Source organism: Pongo abelii, chromosome 6 (assembly GCF_028885655.2).
Source record: "Pongo abelii isolate AG06213 chromosome 6, NHGRI_mPonAbe1-v2.0_pri, whole genome shotgun sequence".
Taxonomy (NCBI): domain Eukaryota; kingdom Metazoa; phylum Chordata; class Mammalia; order Primates; family Hominidae; genus Pongo; species Pongo abelii.
The window spans coordinates 37,471,201-37,477,750 of record NC_071991.2 but is presented as its reverse complement, the minus strand read 5'-3'; the positions used below and the strand labels follow the sequence as shown (position 1 = coordinate 37,477,750).

Genomic DNA, 6,550 nt, shown 5'->3' with positions numbered 1-6,550 from the left:
CAATAATATATCTATGTAACAAAGTTACACTTGTACTCCATAAGTTTGTACAAATAAAATGATAAAACTGAACCAGTTCTAAATCAGGTTAAATTGAACAAGAATATCGGCATAGTCCATGGAAAACTACTCATACTTCTCTCTGATTCCATAATTTATTTTTTATTTCCAACTTCACGCCTCTCAGTCACGCCGGCCATCTCTATCATGTGCCTTGGACCCTCTGGCCTTGGGGCCCGAATGATGGCTTCAGCCCCTCTGGCCAGCATGTCTTTCTGCTGCCTCTACTGGACACATGTACTGCCTAAACCTGGAGACTTTCTTATCTGGTCCAAACCCCCAGTTCCTCTAACACACTCATTCCACAAATAGAGCCTCAGGCCCCTCCAGGCCCATGGCTACAGAGCCTTTCCTCTCCTAGAGTTTCTCTGCTTTTAGACTCACAAACTCTCTGCTTACCTGCAAGGTGACGGCCTCACTTGAGGAGGAGGAGCTGAGGCTCACTAGGTGGGAGCTGGCCCAGGTCACTTTAGCTCAGAGGTCGGGGTCTTTGTAAGATGCAGAATGAAAATGAAGTGTTACGACCTCAACCTCCCTCTCCCATCACCCACTGGGCAAATGCCAATGTCACATCCTTTAAACTGACTTCCTGCCTCCTAGGTCTCTGCCCTGCCTGGTTTAGATGGAAGTGATTAACCTTCTCCTGGGAGCTCGGGGAGGGAAGTCTGGATGAGCCCTCTTGCCCTTCAGTTCTGCTGTCCTTCTCTACCCAGGTGGGTATTTGACAAGTTTGTGGATTTCAAGCAAAATGTATCTAAAACACATTGTCTTACAGTATGAACTAGAGGAAACAGTGTTTGAATGTTATCTGTTTTGGAACCAAATCATTGTGTTGGATGATTTATTAAGAAGTGAATCATCCGGGCTGGTGGCTCACGCCTGTAATCCCAGCACTTTGGTAGGCCTAGGTGGGCTGACCACTTGAAGTTAGAGGTTCGAGACCAGCCTGGCCAACACGGTGAAACCCTTTCTCTACTAAAAATACCAAAAACTTAGCTGGGTGTCCTGGCGCACACCTGTAATCCCAGCTACTCAGGAGGCTGAGACACAAGAATTGCTTGAACCTGGGAGGTGGAGGTTGCAGTGAGCCGAGATCACACCACTGTACTCCAGCCTGGGCAACAGAGCGAGACTCCTTTGTCTTGAAAAAAAAAAAAAAATTAAAATGTCCCAATTTGGGGAGAGGAACAGGGTCACTGCTATGAGAAAGCTAGAGATGGCCTAGGGTCCTTTCTAAATTTCCTCTGATATTCCTCTTTCGAATGATTTCTCCTTTCTTCCCACTCCAGCCACAGACTGCTAGGAAGTACAGTATTTTTTCTTTTGGAAGAAAAAGTAAATGGGAAGGCACAGGATTTTTATTAATGCTGTTACTGATTTTAAAATAAGCTAAAAATGTGCCATCAATCCAGTTGGCTGCTCCCTGCCGCCCACAGAGCCGGTAATCACTGCCTTACAACTCACAAGAGCAATGGCAACACAGGCAAACCACATCTGCATGTCCACATTCTGAGCAGCAGGTCCCTGAAATAGAGGCAGGGTACGGGAAATTATAGGACCTGAGTGAAACTGTAGGATTGCTGGGATTCCCACAGGCGCCCAGCCCTGGCTCGGAGAATATTTGAGTGTGGGAACTACCCCAGCATCTCCGCACTTACAGGAGAACCAGGGGATTCGCCTGTCATGAGAGCAGAGCTCCTGTCCCCTGGCATCCTACGCCCCAGGCAGGGCACCTGAGGGATCCTGGGAAAACCCAAAGCTATGTGGCTAAAACTCCTGCTTTGGGGCTCGGGGTTCAGGAGGTACGCTAGACTCCTCTCCCCATTCGAATCTTGCATTTGGCAGACGAGTCACCCGGGCAGTGGGATGAGGACGACACCAACAGAGTCAACAGAAGGAAGACGGCTCTGGCCGGGCCCCAGGGAGGGAGGCAGCAGTCAGGACAGTGGTCATTTGTGGGGCCTGGGAGGTGTGGATGCTGGGAGGGATGTGGGGGTGGTCCTGGATGACTGTTGTTCTTTCTGGACCTGGGAAGTGGTTACATGGGCGTGTCCACTTCATGATAATTTGATTTTTTGTCTTTTTTTAAATGTTTGTTATCCATCAAAATTTGAAAAAGCTCCCAGGGCTTTAGTAACTCCCTGTGGGGCAGAGAGAGTCCCTAGAATGTCAAGGCTGGATTTTCTGCCAGGCTGGAAGGAGGAGGGCTCAGGGTTGTATTTGATTTGTTTAGGAGAGGGAAAGAAACTGGGCATGTCTTACACAAGGGAAAATAGTTGTTTTCCCAACATCTGGGGTCTCAAAGGCGCTCGAGAAGTGATTACTTTGGGGGTTTCTGCTTCTCCTGGCAGGCTGAGCTGTTCTGGCTGGGAGGCCTCACTTGTCTCCCTGTCCACACTGCTGGCCCGTGGGGTCTCGCGATGGCTGATGCTGATGTATGAGAAAACTCCGCCCCAAGAGACTCCATCCTCCCAGTAAGCACTCCATGGAGGAAAGAGAGAGGTGGTAATCAATAAACTTGAGTCATTGTTGATATTAGTTGTATTGAACATTTACCATGTGGCAAGCAGGGGTGCCGGGGAAAAAACGACTAAAACCTGGGAGGAAGTTTTTTTTTTTTTTCTTTTGAGACAGAGTCTCCCTCTGTTGCCCAGGCTGGAGTGCAGTGGCCCGATCTCGGCTCACTGCAACCTCTGCCTCCCGGGTTCACCCCATTCTCCTGCCTCAGCCTCCCGAGTAGCTGGGACTACAGGTGCCCACCACCACGCCCGGCTAATTTTTTGTATTTTTAGTAGAGACGGGGTTTTCATCGTGTTAGCCAGGATGGTCTCGATCTCCTGACCTCATGATCCGCCTGCCTCAGCCTCCCAAAGTGCTGGGATTACAGGCATGAGCCACCGTGTCCAGCCGAAGGAAGGTATTTTTATTGGCCACAATTAACAGATGAGAAAGGCAAAGATCCAGGTGTGTTTGGAGCTCAGCCCAGGTTAGGGGGCTACACAGGCTCAAGAACTGCCCTTCACTTGTTTAGATTTGGTCAAGACCAGAACAAAGAGAAACATGGAGGTTTCTTTCCAGGAGCGGGCCTTCAGGGACTGCATAGCTTCTCAGCACTTGACTTGCGTGCTGGGATAAGTGCCCTTAGAGCTCACTCACCCCTTCTGTCATGTGAAGACACAGGGAGATGGCATCATCAATGAACTAGAAAGTGGGCCCTCCCCAGACAGCGAATGTCCTGACACCTTGATCTTGGACTTTCAGCCACTAGAACTGCAATAAATAAATTTCTGTTGTGTGCGAGCCATCCAGTCCATGGTACTTTGTTATAGCAGCCTGAAGGTACTAGCAAGCCTTAAGAAAAGTATCAGAAAATGGCCAGGCGTGGTGGCTCACGCCTGTAATCCCAGTGCTTTGGGAGGCGAAGGCAGGCGGATCACGAGGTCAGGAGATCAAGACCATCCTGGCTAACACGGTGAAATCCCGTCTCTACTAAAAATATAAAAAATTAGCTGGGCATGGCGGTGGGTGCCTGTAGTCCCAGCTACTCAGGAAGCTGAGGCAGGAGAATGGCGTGAACCCAGGAGGCGGAGGTTGCAGTGAGTGGAGATCGCGCCACTGCACTCTAGCCTGGGCAACAGAGCAAGACTCTGTCCCACAAAAAAAAAAAAAAGAAAGAAAATGGTCAACCTGTCTCAAGAGCCTCAAGATAGTCTCACTAAGGTGTTGTTGATACCCTTGGACATCTCTTTCTGTACACACATGCACTTGAGCACATGCGTCTTTTCACAGTAGCCCACTGTGCATGCTGCTTGCCACACAGCTGACAGTGTCAGTCTTGGTAGGTGGTGTTGGGGGTATGTCAAGGGCTCCCCATGACCTCCAAGATGTAGCCACTTCTGGCCCTCACCCACTGCCCTTCCAGACGCGTCTCCCAGCTAGCCCTGCATCCCCTGCTCTGAGCACCTCATCTTGCAGACACGGACACCTTTCCCTTGTTCTCCTTTGTTCCTTTGGTGCTGCCCCTCTGCTGCCTGGCTGCCTTTTCCCATCTGTGAATAGCATAATTAGATTTTCCTGTAATGAAGTGAGTGGGACGTTGGAGGCCTCCATTCCCATTTTGTCCCTGTCCTGACTTCCTCACATCCCCTCCAGGACTGTCCCTCTATGTGACCTTTGGCCTTCAAGCTTCTTGCCACTGCATCTTCGCTCAACCTGTGCCTTCTCTCTGGAATGCCTCTCCCACTTTCTCTGTGCATCAAGGCCTTATTTACTCCCGAACTCAGCCTGCAAGATTCTACATAGAATTAAACTTCCCTCCTCTGGAGGCCTGTGTACTTGCTGATTGAATTAGTCAAGTGTCTTTGGTACAAGTGATCAAGGGCATGAACTGGGTGCGGGACGGCCTGGGTCTACATCTTACTCTGCCGCTCTGTAGCTGTCAAAATTGGAACATCTCTGTGCCTCACTCTTCTTATCCTTAAAATGGGGTTAATGGCTGGGTGCGTGGCTCATGCCTGTAATCCCAGCACTTTGGGAGGCCGTGGCAGGCAGATCACGAGGTGAGGAGATCGACACCATCCTGGCCAACATGGTGAAACCCCGTCTCTGCTAAAAATACAAAAATTAGCTGGGCGTGGTGGTGTGTGCCTGTAATCCCAGCTACTCGGGAGGCTGAGGCAGGAGAATTGCTTGAACCTGGGAGGCGGAGATTGCAGTGAGCCAAGATCGCGCATTGCACCCCAGCCTGGGTGACAGAGTGAGATTCTGTCTTAAAAAAAAATATGGGGTTAATATCTGAGTTCCTTGTAGGGATGTGTGATCATTCACTGAATGGAAATTTGGGAAGTATTTAACACTTGACACAGGGTAAGCACTAGATGAGTATGGCAGTTGCTGCATTTATCTCCTTGTGTTCTAGTTGGTTTTTACCCTTTTGTATGTACCCCAATCCCAGACCCCCACACTGTCAGCTACCCGAGAGCAGAAGCCATATTCATGTTTACATTCCCAGTGCCTTATCTATGGGTTGGTACGAGGGATGTTCCCCCAAATGTGGCTGGCGAATGGGCGGCTTTGTTCCAAGCCATTGATGCACCCTCCATGGCTGAATGGAAATTAGAATCCCCACCTGAGTTACCTCAGATATTCCCATTTGTAGATTACAGGAAAGGTTCCCGTGCTCTTAGGAAAAGGAAGCTCATGGTCACCAGGAACTATACCTAATACTTTCATGGATGCTATTCCGTTTAACCTTCTCCTAAATGCCTGCTCTTATTGTGCAGGTAAGGAAACAACTTCAGAGAAGTTAAGCAACTTGCCCAGGCCACACAGCTATTCAGCAAAGAGGTAATATTTGAGTTCAGGGCTGGGTGCCCCCATGCCAGCACACCTTCTTACTTGTTACTCATTTGTAAATTCCATGGTGGATTGAGGATATATCCTGGAGAGGGTATTGAGTGGTTCGGGATTTACTAAAACCCCTCTTGCTTCACACATAGCTGATGCTGAGTCTTTCAGAGGAGTGCCTGAAGCATTTAAAAAATGCAGAGAAGTGTTCAGAGCCTGCTGGGGAAGCAGAGAGCTGCTATTTCTGTTCAAGGCAATCGGTGAGGCTGGACCTGCCCAGAATTCATGTGGAATTACCCTAGAGAAGGCTGGTGTCTTGGAAGACACTGGATCTCACTGGCTCAGCTGGGCACGGTGCAAGGTGCTATACATAAATGGTTTCACTGACCCCTGGAAGGATGCTCAGGCCGGGATACTCATTGTGAGTTGCAAAAAAGGAAAGGGGACCCCTGAGAGAGAAGGTAGGAACAAGGGATCATGGTCAGAGGTGTGGAGCTGCATTGAAATCTCTTGAGTGGGATGCCCATGCTTCCCCACCAGATCCCAGAAGCTCAACGTAGCGTCCTGATGTCCTGACTGGCTCTGCAGAAGCCCAGGTGTCACTCTGGGTGAGTGGGCTCAGATCCTCCATGGTCTTCATCCTCCAGGCACTCTGGGCATCCCCCATCCTCTGGGTGGGGACAGCTTTCTAGCTGTGCTGGGTGAGGGTGATTATAGCCAGCAATCCTGGCTGGGCCTTCAGTTCTTGATCCCTGGTAAAGGCAGGGGCTACAGGGTGCCCTGGTGCACAGAGGCTCACTGGCTGCTCAAGGTTTCCTCCCACATCCATCTATATCCTGACTCAGCACTGAATTGTGATGCTCTGGAGGACAAGGCTGGTGCTCCCACAGTGTGTACCTGCCTTCCTGGAGGCCAGGATGCCAAGAACTGCCTCCTAGCCACCCGCTTCTTCGAGGCCCTTAGAACTCCAGCCAGAGGGCTGCCTATAGGGCCTGCTTCTGTGAAGCTGCTCAGAGCAGTGACAGCACTCCTTACCCCCTCCCTGTCCACCCCACAAGTGCTGCCTGCTTACTTGGGTCGTGTCCATGCTGGCCTCTGCTCTTGGGGTCTGGGGAGCCAAAGCCACCAAGGACGGACAGGCCAG

At 50.3% G+C, this 6,550-nt stretch overlaps 1 long non-coding RNA gene across 1 annotated transcript; it reads left to right on the top strand.

The window, feature by feature from the left end:
- The first annotated feature begins 1,926 nt into the window (after positions 1 to 1,926).
- Positions 1,927 to 5,920, top strand: LINC02902 (long intergenic non-protein coding RNA 2902). Its single transcript, XR_008527623.1, has 3 exons — positions 1,927 to 1,996; positions 5,343 to 5,429; positions 5,559 to 5,920. It is a non-coding gene; the product is annotated as a long intergenic non-protein coding RNA 2902 (long non-coding RNA).
- The last annotated feature ends 630 nt before the right edge of the window (positions 5,921 to 6,550 follow it).